Source organism: Ostrinia nubilalis, chromosome 14, assembly GCF_963855985.1.
Source record: "Ostrinia nubilalis chromosome 14, ilOstNubi1.1, whole genome shotgun sequence".
Classification (NCBI taxonomy): Eukaryota; Metazoa; Arthropoda; class Insecta; order Lepidoptera; family Crambidae; genus Ostrinia; species Ostrinia nubilalis.
The window spans coordinates 12,330,243-12,348,585 of NC_087101.1; the positions used below are offsets into that span (position 1 = coordinate 12,330,243).

General features: G+C 36.0%; 1 protein-coding gene across 1 annotated transcript in view; it reads left to right on the top strand.

The window, feature by feature from the left end:
• LOC135078190 (inositol-trisphosphate 3-kinase B) overlaps positions 1-18,343 on the top strand; it is a 114,935-nt gene that overhangs the window by 43,918 nt on the left and 52,674 nt on the right. The gene's annotated exons all lie outside the window — the stretch shown is intronic.

Genomic DNA, 18,343 nt, shown 5'->3' on the forward strand with positions numbered 1-18,343 from the left:
TCTAAAAATATTTTTTGGATTTTTAGGTAATATTTTATTTTTTTATGCATAGGTTCATGTAATTAATAAGAAAATATTTAAAAATGGCCATAAATTTTTCTACACTGTACCTACTACTTACAACAATTATCTTAGTTCCTAAACAAAGAGTCAGCTGATTTTACGCTCGTCATATTAATTTGTAAATGTAGAGTCACCTCAGAATATTTATTATCTTTTATGAATATTGTTATCATTTCTAATGACATACTTTTGTATGAGTTATGCATAAAATCTTCCTACTCAGATAAGGCAATTCCATTGTTTGTATTTTCATTTACGTAGCTTTAGGAAAATCGATTCTATAGTAGCGCCATCTAGAGACACCACTGGGAACTTTGTGCTGGCGTTCGGTCTGAAAGATCTATGAATCATAAGGCTTGAAGGCTTCGCGATGAAACTTAATTCGGTGAGTGGCGAACAGATGGCGCTCGCGTCAATGTTATAAAATTGAACTATAGAAAATATAATGTCTATAAAACGCAAATATTTTAATCCAATTAATTTATTAGACGTTGTTTGATATGATAAGCACGAGTATCTTTTTTTAAGAACATTATTAATTATTTCAAAAATTGCTAATAGTCCCGTTAGCCCCTAGTATTCAGCTAAATATGCTTGTGTTACGAGTGGGCTCATCACTATAATCGAGCGTCGTGACGGCGGGTTTCGAACCCGTTCCCCAGGATCACGAGTCGCGACGCACAGTAGTTTGATTTTAAAAATAGGTGGACATACGATCGAAAGTCATAATTTCATCGAAACAAAAATTGTTTTGGATAGCATTTTGAATGCTGATCAACATTTGTTATTATGCATTTTTCGTAAAAACGAGCCTTTCATGCTTAAAAAAAATATGACAAAAAAATTTGTATGGAGAAAAAACGTTTTTATTTTATTTCTGGCCACTGTTGCAAACTGTAGCGGTCAAACCTTATGTAGTCGTAAGTACCTATGGTGCCTAATATTACTACATAAAAATTTTTTGCGGGCACGCGCGGCGAAGCGAGTAATGGACATGCAAAATTTTAAATATTTTTATTTATGGATTATTGATTTTAATGCACTTAAAGTAATTATTAATAGGAAAATAGACTTAGTCTAACTTAGTACTGCCCCCTATTACCTCATTTCACACTAAAACCTTTCAAACTAGAACCTAAGTTTTTAGGTACTAGGTAGCCTAAGTCGATTATTGACATTATAATATTCACTACTGGTCTACTGGTTATGGTGTAAGGTGGATTAGGTAGATATGTACCCTTTTACCTAGGTATATACCTACTTCTTGGCACGTATAATACCGACAGACATGATTAAAAAAGTCTTCAAGCAAAAACCCTTGACTTCAATGGTCATGAAAGATTTTTTTTACTTTCTAGAGTAGTCCTGAATAGATCCTTAAATCATTTTGACTGTCATAATCGATTACAGTAGGTAGCGGGATAGTTTCAATTTTGATATAACTGTAATTTCCAGTTTTCTGATAAGTTATAAACTTATACTTTCGCAAAAAGTGATTCTTTTTTTTGGCTCCTTTAAAGAGTTGTAAGTTCCTTTTCCTTCGTCTATTAAAAAAGATAACGTACATAACACCTTCATCAAGTAGCCTCAAACATATTAAGGTTTGAAATATTTAACACCTTTATCCAAGCATCGAACAGAGAAAATTCTGAAATCCGACATTTATCACCTTCTTCCATTCATGTCTTCAATTATTATCTTCGTTCGAAAAACAATCAAAAAATATATTTTAACCTATTCACTTATCTTGAACAGAGTGTTCAAAATAATCTAAGTCACTCACATACTTTTTCCGAAAGAATCCAATAGGCATTTAGCCAGTACACCAAAATGTTATCACATTATCTGCACCATGTATCAGCAGTTTGTGTACGTTAGCTGGCATATAAAACTATAGGTAGAGGTGAACAAAATGGATCTGCAATAATGTGTGGCTATACGGCTCGGAAACGTGGCCTCTCAATATAGGCCTTATAAATAAGCTCAAAATTGCACAGCGTGCTATGAAGAGGGCTATGCTCGGTGTTTCTTTACGAGATCCGTTTTTTAGGAGATCCGTAAACGAACTAAAGTCGCTGACATAGCTCAACGGATTAGCAAGCTAAAGTGGCAATGGGCAGGGCACATAGTACGCAGAACTAACGGCCGATGGGTCAGCAAGGTTCTGGAGTGGAGGCCACGTACCGGAAAGCGCAGCGTAAGACGTCCACCCACATGGTGACTGACGACCTCATACAGCAGGAAGGCGCTGGATGCAGGTCGCCACCAACCGGCCATTGTGGAAATGATGATGGATGATGAATAATGTGTGGAACAGGGTTGCGGGTATTCCCATTTATGCTAGAATTATTCGACTAACTTTTATAGAGAGTGATAAAAATGTATTGTTTACTATAACCGTTCAACCCTTACTGAACCCACTACCTACTGTAATCGATTATGACAGTCAAAATGATATAAAGATCTATTCAGGGCTACTTTAGAAAGTTAAAATATATTTCATAACCATTGAAGTCAAGGGTTTTTGCTTGAAGACTTTTTTTGATCATGTCTGTCGGTATTATACGTGCCAAGAAGTAGGTATATACCTTGGTAAAAGGGTACATATCTACCTAATCCACCTTACACCATAACCAATAGACCAGTAGTGAATATTATAATGTCAATAATCGACTTAGGCTACCTAGTACCTAAAAACTTAGGTTCTAGTTTGAAAGGTTTTAGTGTGAAATGAGGTAATAGGGGGCTGTACCTAGTTAGACTAAGTCTATTTTCCTATTAATAATTACTTTCAGTGCATTAAAATCAATAATCCATAAATAAAAATATTTAAAATTTTGCATGTCCATTACTCGCTTCGCCGCGCGTGCCCGCATAAAATTTTTATGTAGTAATATTAGGCACCATAGGTACTTACGACTACAAAGGTTTGACCGCTACAGTTTGCAACAGTGGCCAGAAAAAAAATAAAAACGATTTTTCTCCATACAAATTTTTTTGTCATATTTTTTTTAAGCATGAAAAGCTCGTTTTTACGAAAAATACATAATAACAAATGTTGATCAGCATTCAAAATGCTATCCAAAACAATTTTTGTTTCGGTGAAATTATGATTTTCGATCGTATGTCCACCTATTTTTAAAATCAAACTACTGTGCGACGGTCGACAAGTCCGACCCCTTCACCGTTCGGCTATCGAGGCTTCAAATCCTCATTTTGGAGATATGGACGTTTGTGTTTATGTATGTACCATGTACCTATGTATTACTTATATTATATTTTAAGTCAGAGCTCTTTTTTACCTACTTTGGTAGGTTAGTCATTATAGAAAATGAAAAATAGGTACCACTTTAAATTCCCGACCAATCTTTTTTATTTGACTACTAAATACTTATATGTTTTATGTTCACATAGCAACAAACTTTTTGTTAATTCCCATTGGGCAAATGACAATGATTTATTGCTGTGACGTCAAACGTGCAAAACGAATTTAGTTTGTCCAAACTGAACGCGATAAATTACATGAAACTATTGTATGTAGATTTTCACGGAACATACAGGGTGTCCTAAATTAAGTTTAGTAGAAATATAGACATTTATGGAGTCTTTTTTGTTTTGTTAACATCTGAGTTCACAATTTTGTTGTCATGTCAGACTATTTTAAGAGCCGCTACCTATAGGTTTCTGTCATACTAAACTTGACTGACAGGGTATCATTGGATTAATTAATCAAACTTGCAATACTCGTACTCTAACTACACTTTGAGTAATTAGTTAAGTAACATTCCAGAAAAAAAAATGTTTTATAACATTAACTTAATAGAAAAATCTGAAAATAATCAGATATAAGAAGCTTTTTTGAAAAGGTTTTATTTAATTTGAAACCTTAAAAGTTTTTAACCTATTATGAAAATAGATTTAAAATTAAATAATTTAACAAGTTTTCCTTCTACCCATTTTGTAAACATTAGTCTAAGACATCCTGTATACAAAATTCGTTTGGATTTTAAGAATTCCGAGTCAATACGGGCTAATTATAATTCTAAATGTACGTAAAATAAATTAAGTTGCATTGTGAGGTGGCATCCGCTCGTGACGTCAATCCGAGCAGGATGCGCACGCGCTGCCTACTCCAAATGTAATTACAACTATGGATCATAAAATAAAATTGGATAGATGGTCGTTATTACCTAGTAAAACTGTATAGAAAACGTACGATATTGTCGTTATAGTATTGATAGAAAGTAATTTTTTTCGCTTCAGTGCAAACATTTTTGCAACAATAATAGTGAGAAAGCTATTCACAATGACAATGGACAACATACGCAATGTTTGTACCCATGTTTTAAGAATTTTAGTATAATATAGTCAGATCGACCTCCTTATAACGATCTACCTACTATCAGTTCAATCGATCTTACTATTATTTCTGTTTACAAGGTAAATCATACAGCTATTTTGAAAAAATCAAGCATGAATCACATCATTCTTTTTTCTTCGGGATCTTTCCTAAATCATAGTTTGACCAAAATACCAAGAAAAATGCTATCAATCGGACACCGTAACAGTTTAAGTCATTTTGTGAGTCCAACAGTTACAAAACTATGACTCTACCACAATTTGAATGTAAATGTGTCTCTAGATAGACCGATTGCATTCATTTACGCAATCGGCGGCAGTCACGGAACTTTTATTAAGTTGTTAAAATGCGTTTCCTATAACTTAGGGCTGCCACATTCCTTGTCATATGTGTTATAACGTTTTGTATCATTGGGATTCTTTTGTGTCTTTTATATCTTTCTAAGTTTCTAATAAAGAGCCAAGAGACTTTTTATTTAATATGACTACGTTTTTTGATAATGAACTTGCAATAAAAGAAGAATGATTGAAGCCGTGGTGTGACGGCAGAAAAGAATACATTTGTCACTCTTCCCGCGGGTGTAGTAAAAGGCGACTTAGGGACTACATATCAAACAGAGAACGGGCAGCAGCGCTCTCTGAAAAACATCAATCTTTTAAACTGCGATCTCCAACCCGCCTGCCAAGCGTGGGGATTATGGCAAAACCCTCCACTATAGTAGAGGATATGAGCCTCCTCTTCAGCAGTCCAGCAGTGGACTGTAAAGGGCTGTTGATGATGATGATTGAAACAGAAAAATTGAGGGTTTAGGTTTTTTGAGTGAGAAACCATATTACCCGACGATTTCGCATAATTACCCTCTTTGCCAGAGGCAAATAGACAATTTGGGCTAAACTCTACGCTGATCAGACGGGTTGGAGAGAGATTTATGAATATTCACTAAGCCCATTTTTTACTTACCATGCACTGTGATGAATATTCGAAGCAAATCAATTCAATGAAAATATTTTTTTGACATGAATGAAAATTCATAAGGTATTACTTAACTTATTCTGAAAAGAGCAACTTATCAGCAAAATTAAATTTTATCTTGTTCGAAATTTTTAGCTAGTTAGATCACCAGCCCTAGACGATATGGTTCGGTGATCTGACGCATTGACGTCACATAGATCCAACGGAGCCTACCTATTCCCCTAACCCATGCAAAAGTCGCCCTTTATGCTCATCCACAAGGACCACATTGCTTTGGAGTGGCTCAAAACTGTCGCAGACGACCGCAGTGACGTCAGATCGCTGGAGCGGCGCGCGAGTGCGTCATTGGATGATACGTAATGCATTTCCTTTTAGGCCTTTCTCGCGCCATTTTTGGGATTCTTCAGTTTTGGCGTGATGTAGATACATCCAGATGGATGTTATGGATTTAAAGTTTGTTGAACTTGCTGCGCGTGTTTGTTCTGCAAGGTCGATGTAGAGACGTCAATATCTGGGGGCACGGCAGTGCCCCCGCCAAGTCGAGCGCGAAGCAAACACTGCCGTACCATCCTTTACTGGAACCATTTCGCCGCATTTTCAGGCCCCTATTTGAGAACCTCTGGATAAAACCAGAACGCAGAAATTTTCGTCATCTAGTAAGCTATAATCACATACTTAAAATCCAAAATTTCAAGTCTGTAGGTCATTTAGTTCCGAAGTTAAGCGACAGCAAAGTTTCGCATTTACGACACTCACTCACTCACTGATGATCATCAAAATAGAACTAGTACTTCCCATAAACTCAGAGAGCTGAAATTTGGTACAGAGTTAGGGTTTAATGGCCACATAAAGGGAAAACTATAAAAACTAGGAAAATCGAAGATCTGAAGTAACACCACATTCATGATCAATACTACTCCGGCACCGTGGTGTTCGCCTGTATCGCTCACCGCTAGATGGCGCTAGCACTAGCAAGCGGTGTCCAGATTATTTTCCTTTCTAGAGCCCCCCGTCGATTAAGTTGAATGTTGTGTAATTTGCATTTCGTTGATTTCGTTTATTATATTGTAAGGTTCGCTAAGGTTATGTTATTAAAACAATTCTGATTTTAAATGTCGTTGAGTTTATTTGTGTTTAATATCGTAAAAAAATGTCTATAAAACGACGACGTTAAATAATTTTCTACAAAAAGAAGTGAAATCCCACCAAAAACATTGTGTAAAAAACTAGCCAAGTCTCGATGGAGGTGCTTGTTTATCTCTAAAAAGTAATGAAATCTAGACAAAGTCGTGCCAAGTCTATGGTTCCTTACTGCGATTTCTTTATTATTATAGTTAATGTTGTGTGACTTGGCCGTTGAACAATCTTTATTAAGATAATCATACATAAGTATTATTGAAATACGCAGCTTTATTAAACCTACAATTGACTGGTTATTGTTGAATCAACGTTTTCCAAGTGGAAATTTTCCATCTTCAATGAGTAGCGGTTCTGGCGACAGATTGGTGCAATGGTGTCATGCATGGAGCACCTGGTTTTGTCACCCTTCAACGGCCAACTCACACAACATTAACTATAATAATAAAGAAATCGCAGTAAGGAACCATAGACTTGGCACGACTTTGTCTAGATTTCATTACTTTTTAGAGATAAACAAGCAGCTCCATCGAGACTTGGCTAGTTTTTTACACAATGTTTTTGGTGGGATAATATTTTACTTTGGTCTGTTGGATTTACTTTTTTGGTTCTTCTTCTTGGTTTGTGTTCAATATTTTGAAAGGAGTAGAAAAAACCCCTTTTGGTTTCTTATAAATAGAGAGATGAAGACAAGATTCAATTTTTGTAAGTTATTAATATGGTCTATGTATTTTTTAATTCCTGGGAAAGAAACAAGTTAAGTCCATAGGGACTAAGCTATAGCTTTCCCACTTTTGTAAGTGTGTTTGTGTGTTCGTGGAATACTTTAATACGAGACTATTCCCACGTCTCCTTCCCACCGCTGCAACTCCTGTGTAGGATCTATAGCTTGACCGCCATAAAAACCCAACCAATGAAGGTCAAGTTTGTCCCGGGGGAAAGTTAAACTGTCATTGGACCCGCAACGAAATTAATCAGAAGAACATAGGAGGAGTTCGTGGAGTACTTTAATGATGTGCAACCTCCCTTTATGAAGGTGTTGAAGATTTCCACGAAAACCATGCTACAGTAAGAGTAAGAGTAACGTGGAAACCACTGTCCGATGGAAGAATTAAATACATTGGATTGTAACATTCTGTAATACATATGTTATAGAACTTTGATACGGAACCTTTAGAACTTTCGAAGGACACGCTTCTCTAAACTTATACTTAAAATGTATGAAAGTCAATGTTTTGCCCACTTAGCATAATTGTCACGGATATCTGTTTCGTCTGAATGTTGATTTTTGTGCGGAGAAATGATGTAAGAAGTCGTAGATAGAGTTTATCTTTGGGGTGTTTAAGCAAACTGATAGGATTGTGAGAGTAAGCACATATGTAGGTAGTTACCGTGATAAAATTATGTACTTATGTAGTAGAGTAGAATATTTATGATAACCTTGTAGAGGGTAAAATTTGAATCATTGGCCTCATATTTTGGGAACGTATCATTCATGAGTAGAGTCTTATATTAAAACGATGCTAATGTTTTTAAAGACATTGTATCGTGGCGTATTTCTATCAGAATTCTTGTTAAGTAATTCAGAGTTCTTAATTTTTTTAAACATTTGGAGCACACACACTAAGTTATCGTAGTCATTTATGTACTAAACTATTTCTATGGAAAATGATTATTTATTTTTGTTTCGTCCACATCTTTTGAAACCTGTATTCAGTGTTTATCTGCGAAAGCTTATAAAGGAATACTTATATCTTTAACGATCCTCAAATACTTGAACATTGTTACGTTGATTTAAAGTTAAAATTATCTCCAATTAGGCATTCAGCAATTCGTGATTTCTTGTATCCTGCGGACGCAAAGGGCGCGGTAATAAGTGAAAATTGGCGCCTGTCTTTAAACTGGCGATGAAATGCCAATAAAATTACAACCAAAAAAGAACTAAAGTCTCAAATTATAGTTCGCCGGTTGGTTTTCCGTTTATGTTGGTTCATTCGACACTTTTGAGACACGGGAAGTCAAACCTTAACTTCGAACTCCTCTTATGTTCTTCTGATTTTTTTTTGCGGGTCAAATGACAGTTTAACTTTCCTTGAGACAAACTTGACCTTCACTGGTCGGGTTTTTATTGCCGGTTAAGCTGTAGATCCTGGCTACACAGGAGTTGCAGTGGTGGGAACGAGAGGTGGGAACAGTCCCGTTTTGAGACACGTGGGTTGTTAAAAAAGGAGAGGTAAAAAAAATCATAAGACTTCAAGCATGATTTGGATAAAACTACAGCCTAAGATGATGCTATTAATAAATTTGTTTAAGAAACTAAGTGAGAAATAAATAGGTAACTAATACTTGTTTATACTTATTCAGATATTAGAGGCAATAACATGTAGTTGACGCGTGAGTTAGTTTGCGTGAAGTTCAAAAACCTTCATTTCATTAACCTCCCCAGTAGTTTTTGCGTGAAAGAGTAACATACCTACTACCAGCGGCAACCACAGCCATCCACGCACGTCCGTGTTCAATTATGATACTGAATATCTCATTAGTAACTTACATAAGTATTATTATGTTGGTAAAACGTCATCAGCTGTCATGGATATTATGAGTAGAGTTATTTTATTTAGACATAAGTTTTTATACTTAGGTACCTAAGTATAAAAATATTACAGTCTCTTGTTTATTTTTCTAACCAATGAGTTGATATTGTCATGTGACCGCTCTACTGTAATCGGGAGCATACCCGACTGCGCCAGAAGGAGGGTTAATGGTTTTAGCTATGTACTTACAGAAATTCATCATCATCATTATCATTTCAGCCATAGGACGTCCACTGCTGAACATAGGCCTCCCCTAATGCTTTTCACGTTAATCGATTGGTAGCGGCCTGCGTCCAGCGCTTCCGCGCGCTTATAGAAATTAAATTAGTCGAATTAATAAAGGAGCATCGAATACACCTACCATACCGAGAATTGAGAAATAGCAAACAATCCGCCAGCGGCTTTTCATCGGGCGAGAGATAATTTAGCGCGAATTAAGCGAAGACGCGCCATTATCGGCCAATCTCGGAAATTACACTTAATTACAGCTATATTACTCGTATAAATTACTGTGACATCTTTGATCACGGATTTTGTAAATAATCACGGTATTTAACCTATCTGTGAAGTCTGGACTGCGCCCGTCAAGGGGTTAAATTAATTAATTATAATTCTAAGGTATTAATTAGATTGAAGTCCAATATTGATTTGAGTAAATATTGCTGTAAGAAAATGTCGAGTCATGCTGTTTTCAGATCACTTTGGATTATTATTTCATCATCATCATTTCCGCCATAGGAAGTCAACTGCTGAACATAGGCCTCCCCCAATGACTTCCACATCGCACGGTTGGTAGCGGCCTGCATCCAGCGCCTTCCTGTTACCTTTATCAGGTCGTCAGTCAATTATTACTTATTCGTAATATTTAGACAGAAGCTTAGAAATTAGAGCACATCGCACAGGTAGGTTTGCGTTTGCGTTGCTTTGCGTTGTTTGCGTCTATTGCTCACACGAGTTTGTCATTCTACAGTTCGCGTTAATAAAAAGTGTAAATATCCAACTTTGACAAATTACTAAATAAATTGTTTTTTACTTCATCAGCATCACACAAGTCTATCTATGGCATATTGTTGTTATTCTTGAAGCTTTTTTATATTATTTGTCTTTTTATAGTCATGGGTCCATCGTACAAATAAGTTTTGTGTCCTACATTACGTTGTTCCCTATTAAATCCTGTAGGTTGTCTGGAAGAGATAGCTTCATATCTATAAGACCGCCTAAATTGTGCTGTTTCTTTTGTGTATTACTTTCTTCTTTATTCTTGTCTTGTATAGCGTATAATAAAGTGTATCTATTTATCTACGTTTGGGCAGACGTGGTCTCCATCTCCATTCAAGAAACCTTAACTCTACTTTACATCGGTTCTGCTCGCTTCCTTGATCTTGCTACGTTTTTTGGACTGTGTCCATTACTTTGGTCTTCGGCCAAATAACGTAATTCAGTATTTTTCCCTTTATGAGATCCTAAGCTCGCTGGAACAAAATATTTTGTGCTTAGTTTAAAATCAACTTTTTTTAAAGAAAAAGAAGTGGAATCACTTTGAAGAAGGAATAGAAGTCAATAACCAAAACAGTACCCACATACTAAATAACAACGAATTGTTTTTCCTAATTTAATGATTTATTGATAGCAAGATACCTACATAAAATAAGTAATTTGCGAACGGGCCGTGCGTCATTCGTTTCACTTAGCACAGCGTCGCTAAGCAGGCAAAAAATGAAAACAGACTCGATGTACGTTTGAGCATGTTCTTATGACGGACCTTGAAACCGATTGGCTTCAGGTTGTGTACTTCTGAACGGACGAATGACACAACTGTGTTAGATAGAACAGATAGAGAAAAAGACAAGTAACTATACCTACTTACTTGTCTGATGCCGAAAAGTTCTCGAGTGGCGACCACGAGCCGGAAAACGTAGTGTGGGCAGGGCTCCTATTAGGTGGACCGACGATCTGGTGAAGGTCGAGGGAGGCCTGGATACGGGCGGCGCAGGACCGGTCTTTATGGAAAACCTTGGGGGAGGCCTTGGTCTAGCAGTGGACGTCTTTCGGCTGAAACGAACGAACGAAGTGCTCTAGAAAAACCAAGAATGTTTAGGATGTCCCATGAGGGGGGTGAAACGCCATGCGGACTCACAGACTGTGGACCTATGATGCGCAAGCGTAGCTTAACGTAAGCAAACATATCCTAAGCCCTCAGGATATAACGGGTGTTTTTTTAGAGGTATACAACTTTAAATTGGTTACACTGTTTCAAGTGATATTTAAATTGATAGTTGGTGGTACATATGTGGACAGTATGTTTTGCCATTTCATAATTAAATAGAATTACTTCAGAACAACGTTTGCAAATTGTGCAAAAATGTATTTTAAAAATCATGGTTCACTTTTCCATACAAACGTCCATATTACGGTCGACGTAATTTTCGTAACTTTTCATTCCTCAGATGAATGATATTAATGTGGCAGAGCTATGGTTTCAACAAGATGGTGTTACCATCCAACCAGCACGCGACACATTCAATTTATTGCGGGAAACATTCGATGAGCGCATAATTTCACTCGATGGATCTTTGAATTTGCCTTCACAATTGAATGATCTCACACATATGGATTATTTTCTCTGGGGGTATGTGAAGTCCACTACTGCGCAGATAAAGTACGGAATTCAATGCCAACATTCGTCGCGTTATTCCCGATGTATGGCCCCAGTTGCTCGAAAAAGAAATTGAAAATTGGACATCTCGATTACGCTACATTTGAGCCAACCGTGGCGCCCTTTGGCCCGAAATCATTTTGAAGCATAAATGGCATAAGAACATCCTTTAAACAAAACCAATACCATGTGAATCAAACATATTTTTACATATTTTATTTCATTTTAAAGTTGTATACCTCTAAAAAAAAACACCCTGTACAACATATTGCTCCCAAAAGATACTGCACAACCTAATAGATGCAGGACTCGGATTCAAACTGTGATATGGTGGCGATCACAACAAATCGATACCGGTTGGAATTAGGACTGCATTGAACTAGAACAGCCGCTCAGAAAAACTTTGCACGAACCTATTTTTGACCGTAACTTTAACGATAACCGGTGTTTTTTGTATGGAGTTTGACAGATTTTTGACGTTTGTCAAAGTTAAAGTAGGATGGTGCAACTCAGCCTAAGAGGGGAAATAAGACATTTTCATTTCATAGGTTACCAAAGTTTTAATAATCAGTCAGTTTAATACAAGATCGGCATGATGGCATTTATGTAATTAATACCGACACTTGTTTCATAAATCATTCATGGTATTCATCACAGTATAATTTTACAATTATAAAATCTTCATGATATTTTAAGGATACATCAGATTTTGAATACATATCACACATGGAGATTTTTCTGTTTCTTTCTTCTCAGTCACCACGCCAGTTTTTTTCCAAGTGATATGCATTTATAGAGCAAAATCTTTATGACATGATTTGTCAACATGATTCAGTAAGTATTTTATTATGTTTTCGCATTGAAATACAATAATGTCAGCAGAATGTTTCATTTTGTATTCTCAGCATGCGCAGGCGCCCGTTGGTCTCATTCCGAATGCAACGAAAGCAATGCACCCGGAATTTGCTGAATTAACGAGAAAGTTCAATTTATTGCGAGCACTCGTACTTACGTTAAGCATTTATTGACTTCTTAGTTTGGAAAATTCCAGCGAATTTAGTGCACAAAAAGGCGAGTTGTTTGTGTGGTGTTTTCGCGTGGGCCATAATGTTTTGCCTCAGGATTCCCAAGGCCATTGTTTCTTGAAATGGTGACCGTGATTTCATATAGGAACCATTTCTGTCATTTTCATTATTTTCTCTTTACTTCTAGTGAAGAATGCGCACTGGTGGTGCTTTTCAAACACTTATCTATTTCTGTGTACCATAACGTCCTCCTTTTATTTCTAGTTATTATCATTTTAGTCTACTATCGCGCATACTTATCTGCTTCTAAACAGGTTTTCGCTATTTATTTCTAGTAAGGAAGTTTGTGAATTCATAATGGCATATACCTAATAGAGTCCATTTGACTTTCGTTATTTGTAGTTTTATCAATTTTGTTAAATAATTCGTAAAAATAAGTAAGAAAAACCATAAAAACCTTCAAGGGTCAGGTAGATTGTAAAACAATTAAAGGAAACAAATAAATTAGAAAACAATTGAGTTCAAAACAAAAGGAAAACTTCGCAGCCGGTCACGGTTGATAGATTGACGTCATCGCATCGGCTGCATAGGTCAGTGCAACGCGCAGCAGTTCTTCATTAGGGCATGTAATTATAAATTAGGTGTCTACTTAGGAAGGTAATTTAAATGTTTTCAATTATTTTATGAATAGTTTAAGTAGTAGGTAAATGAGGGAGGAACAATCGGATAATTATTCCCATTATGCAATAAAAATATGAAACACACTTTAATTTGTTGCGAAATATTTATTGGTACCTATTTATGTCAGAACATTATTTACAAGCTGAAACCACTTTTGTCTTCTAATAAGATTATAGAGCTGAAAATTAGAGCTCTGCGAATGTTTTCAATGAAGAAGCAGGGGTACTTTTAAGAGTATGTAGTAGTTCAAAAATATATCAAGACCAAGTTTATGAAGATGCTTGATATGGTAATCCATTAGTTAGAAGATAGCCGGTAGCTGGTGGCAGTAGCTGGATTAAAAAAGCAAGAGTTTGTGCTTTGTGGCGCTCTTTGATTAAGAAGACAGACATACCTACAATAAAGTGGACTGCTACTAGCTATAAAGATGATGAGCGTTTTCATTAGACAAGCCATCTACTACTATAGTTCAGGGTATTAATTTTTTAAACATTTTTTTTACATTTCATAATTTAGATATTTTATCATTTGATATCGTCTACAAAAAACAAATGGGAAAAATCAATTTATCGAAATTTATAAAAAAGTTTGGCATCATGGTCATGGGTAGGTAGGGTAAGTGCGTTAGTTTTCGTCCAATTATCGGAGTTGCCAACTTTGTGATGCGAAATGAATATCTTAAAATACCCTTACTCATATGTATCATATGTCATTTTAGTCCTTATATAGTCTACTTTACGTTAATATTATATAACAATAAGTAAATACCACGGGTTTTTTTATAAAAAATATTTTATGCAAAAGAGGCGATTTCACTAGTTTTCGTCCAAAAAAATCAGTTTTCGTCCTAGTGTACGCTATTTTTCGACCACTGTGTAGAAAAAAGGTTGCAGTTGAATTATTAACTTAAAACCAATTCTACAATACAGTAACTATGGATTGTGGTATATCATTTGAAAGGGAATTTTGTTAGCTTTCAAATGATATCAAAAAGATTTAAATAAGTTTCTTACCTAAATTTAGGAAAATATTGCAATAGGTCGAAGGACAAATGGACGAAAACTAATCTACAGGAATAGCTAATTTTGGTTTTCGTCCACCCCAGTGCTTGCTCATGACGTCATGGACGAAAACACAACAACGTTTAAAGCTGTTTTTTGTTTTCGTCCACATCTTTTTAACGGTTTTTATGGGTTTATCACTGTTAAAAAGTGGACGTAAACTAAAATGTTTAATGTAATAGCAATAAAGATCATATTGGAAGAAAAAACATTGTATTTTGTAGGTCCATTGAAGTAAAATGATTATTAAAAATATTAACTAGGTGTCAGGGTTTCCGTCCACGTGGACGAAAACCAAAATCTTGCAAAATTGTTATGCTAGTATTAGTCCACTTAATTATCTAAGATTTATATACAAAAACTTTAATAAACCCTTAAAATAGTGTTTATTATGCTAATAATTAGACATACGTGCCAAAAACATTACGTAAAGTAGCTAAAACAGTAATTAAACATATCATGAAAGTTCCCTACCGGCACGTTTTTTTTCTAACTTGACGACGTTTTCCATTCACCTGTGTGCAGCAGCAACTTCCGTAGATTTTTTTGGAGTTATTACTTGTCAAATTACATTTTCATGCAGGCAGAACTGTTACTTAGATAATATAGATTGTAACAAGTCCAAACTTGCACGGAAAGTTAGGTTTGTATTCTAATTTTCCGTATTTGTTTGTGGCAAGTCGGTCAAATGGACGAAAACAGGAGCTGGACGGAAAACCGGCGCAATTACCCTACCATCATTTATCAGAAGCCCACTGTCATCTCAATTAAAATGCTCAATTAATTTCAACAAATAAGGCCTGATCATAGCAACCGCATCGCAATCAAAATATTATTCTTACGCCATTTTCAAGGCTACTAACAAACAATAAATCACAATTAACAATCCCATTGTAAGATTTTAATTAACTGTGTGTCATGTTTCTTTTTATTAGAGACTTAGCGTTCGGACGAGTTCTGCTGAATATTAAACCGCTATCAAAAATAGCATCATCGCAAACCGTTTTCACAAATGAGTGTATTTTAGTGTTTAATAGCTCGCAGATATGAGGACTTGGATGTTCTTATCTCGTTATGTATAAAGGTCAAAATAAAACGCGAAGGCGCCATGCGCCATTCAAACGTACAACGCATCTAAATCATCAATTAATGATCCCTATTACGATACGCGTAAAGCACATTATTTAACGATGTTGTTGTAACTGTGCAACACGCGCGCAAGGCATCGCATGCGCAGTCTTCTCGGCGCTCGCTTGCGTTGCGCCCGCGTCGCTCTGTCGGAAAAACGGTGCGTGTTTTGCGAAAACTAGTAATAATCTTATATAAAATGATGTTATACCTCCAAACGTTACGGAGGCAGTTCCACGGGAAGTGATAAACGCTCATAATGCCAGAGTGGACGGATCAGTTTACCTTCACCATACCGATCATCCGCTACACGATGGAGCCCGAAGACCAATCGGAGAGCGAGAGGCAGCAGCCTATGACGAAGAAGATGTCTCTGCTGACCCCTGTAAAGATAGAGACTCCTGACAGCGGCAGGAGGAATTCGGAGCCCACCAGATATTACATTCCTCCTCAGTGCAATAACAGACTATCTCCCCGGAGTGCGAGGAAGCGTGATAACAGGAGAAATTCTAAGACTGATTTGAAAGATGATTCCCCTCCCAAGGACACTTTAGGCCCTAAGCCGTGTAATTGTGAGGACTGTAGAGCGTCGAGTCCTCTGCCGCCAGGGTATGGGCCTCAGACGCTGTCTCCTGGTTACGATCAGATGAAGAGTTCGTTGTTAGAAGTGCCGTGGACAGAGGATTACACCGAAGCTTCGAGTGATGATCTGAGCTCCGAGTGGGATTCCGACGTGCCGGAGCCCCCGCGTCCTGTTCAAAAGGTAATTTATTTTGATAGAATTTCCGTAACTACAACTTGTTGTTTTATGTTATCTATAGCTACGTCGTAATGATTGTATCCTGCTATTACAAGACCTTCAGTTTTAAAAGCTATTGCGTTATCCTTGTGAATTACTATTTATAAACCTACTAATTAGATTTGGGTCATTGGAATTCCACTTTTTGCGACATCACGTTTATTCGAGCCGGCGATCTTCAGTTGTGATTATTTCGATATTCTTACTTTCATTCCAAACCACTGTACAAACATCTGTCAAGTTCCGTTTTTCAAACAATTTTGAAAACAAGCATAAAATTATTGTTATTTAGCTCTCTTATTCATAAAAACATTTAAATAGTCTTAGGACACCGTTTTAGCTAATGCTGTCACTCTTTCTTGTTAAATATTGATGATGTTAAGAAACAAAACAGTTTTTGTGTTAAAATTGTGTTTACAAGATGAATTAGTGGTAAGCCTAAAACTCTCTCTCAAATATGTATGTTAAGTAAAAATAGCGGTTAGTGAAATTAGTAAAAATTCAGGAAACAGAATATAAACCCCTATCAAGAGCGGAAAGCGAAATAATTGAAATAATTAGGTAACATTTCTTATTGAAAACACCGTTACAAAAGGCTCATGTTGGTACTCGTGACTTTGACGTCAGAACAGAAATTAATGTAATCAGGCTTAGGATACACAATTTACACAAATTCGTGTGAAACCTACCTACCTACCGTAGATATTAACATTTCTTTGAATATTGAGATCCATCCTTGGAAGCGTTTGAATGAATAATATAATCAGCGTCAGAGGTTATTTGCTTGGATAGTGTGTAAAACAAATTATATACACACTGAATGTAAATAATTTAAACATACCATACACATGGAAGACTTGAGGCAAACAGATCATTGAAAAAGTTACGTCAAAAATGTAGAGCATTTTTCTAAAATGGCAAAAACAAAATATCAAATTTCAAAACACACACAGCTGTATTGTTTACAAACGACACGTTTTACGATGTCTAGTAGTTTTCTGCACGTTCTGGAAAATAATAAGTAATGTTATGAACCTTTTAAATCATTCAAACCAGTTTGCAGTTAATTTGAATACCAAAATATCTGTTTGAATAAACTAGTTTAATGGGAATGACGTATTTGATGATAGTATCAATAAAAAAGGTGAAGAATATTTGCCATGCGTTAGATAATGTCACCTAAATATTTAAATTTATTGAGATGGTTTTTACGGTTAGGTATTCTACATACAAGTAAAATATACTGTAGTTACCGTCAATAAAGAGGTAAGGTAGCTGCTGATCCATCTAAAAGAACAGTACTACATATTTGTCAATCAGAAGACATATTTTTGGACCAATCATTCATTGGAAGTCCAATCATTCAAAAATACTTCTCTTTATTTGCTCGAAGATAACCTTGTTCGTGTACATTTAGTTTGTGTATCATTTGATGTGTTCCAAACAAGTTATCGCATTTGGCACTCTTTATAAGTCTATGCAATTAAATATTGGAATCCAATTCGGCATATCTTTTACAAAAGAAGATGAATAATAATGATTTATTTTACAACTCTCTAGGTTTCGTTTTTGGTAAGAGAAATGATTCAATAAAAAATTACTTCAGAACACACTCGTTTGTCATTTATTTTAAAAACATACGTAATATGCGTTTATTGATTAATTTCGCTGACGTTTTCTTATAGCGCTGTGTTTTTCGCACTGGTAGCAAAACAAAGATTTTGTATACCTTGGTGCAAGCCACAAACTTTCCAAGAAACAATTTAGAGATGCTGTAGATTTTGTCGGCTGCTTTTAGTACAGATCTACAGTACAAGTCGACTCGTTAAAATACTTATCAACCGGTCCAAGCAATATTAATACCTGC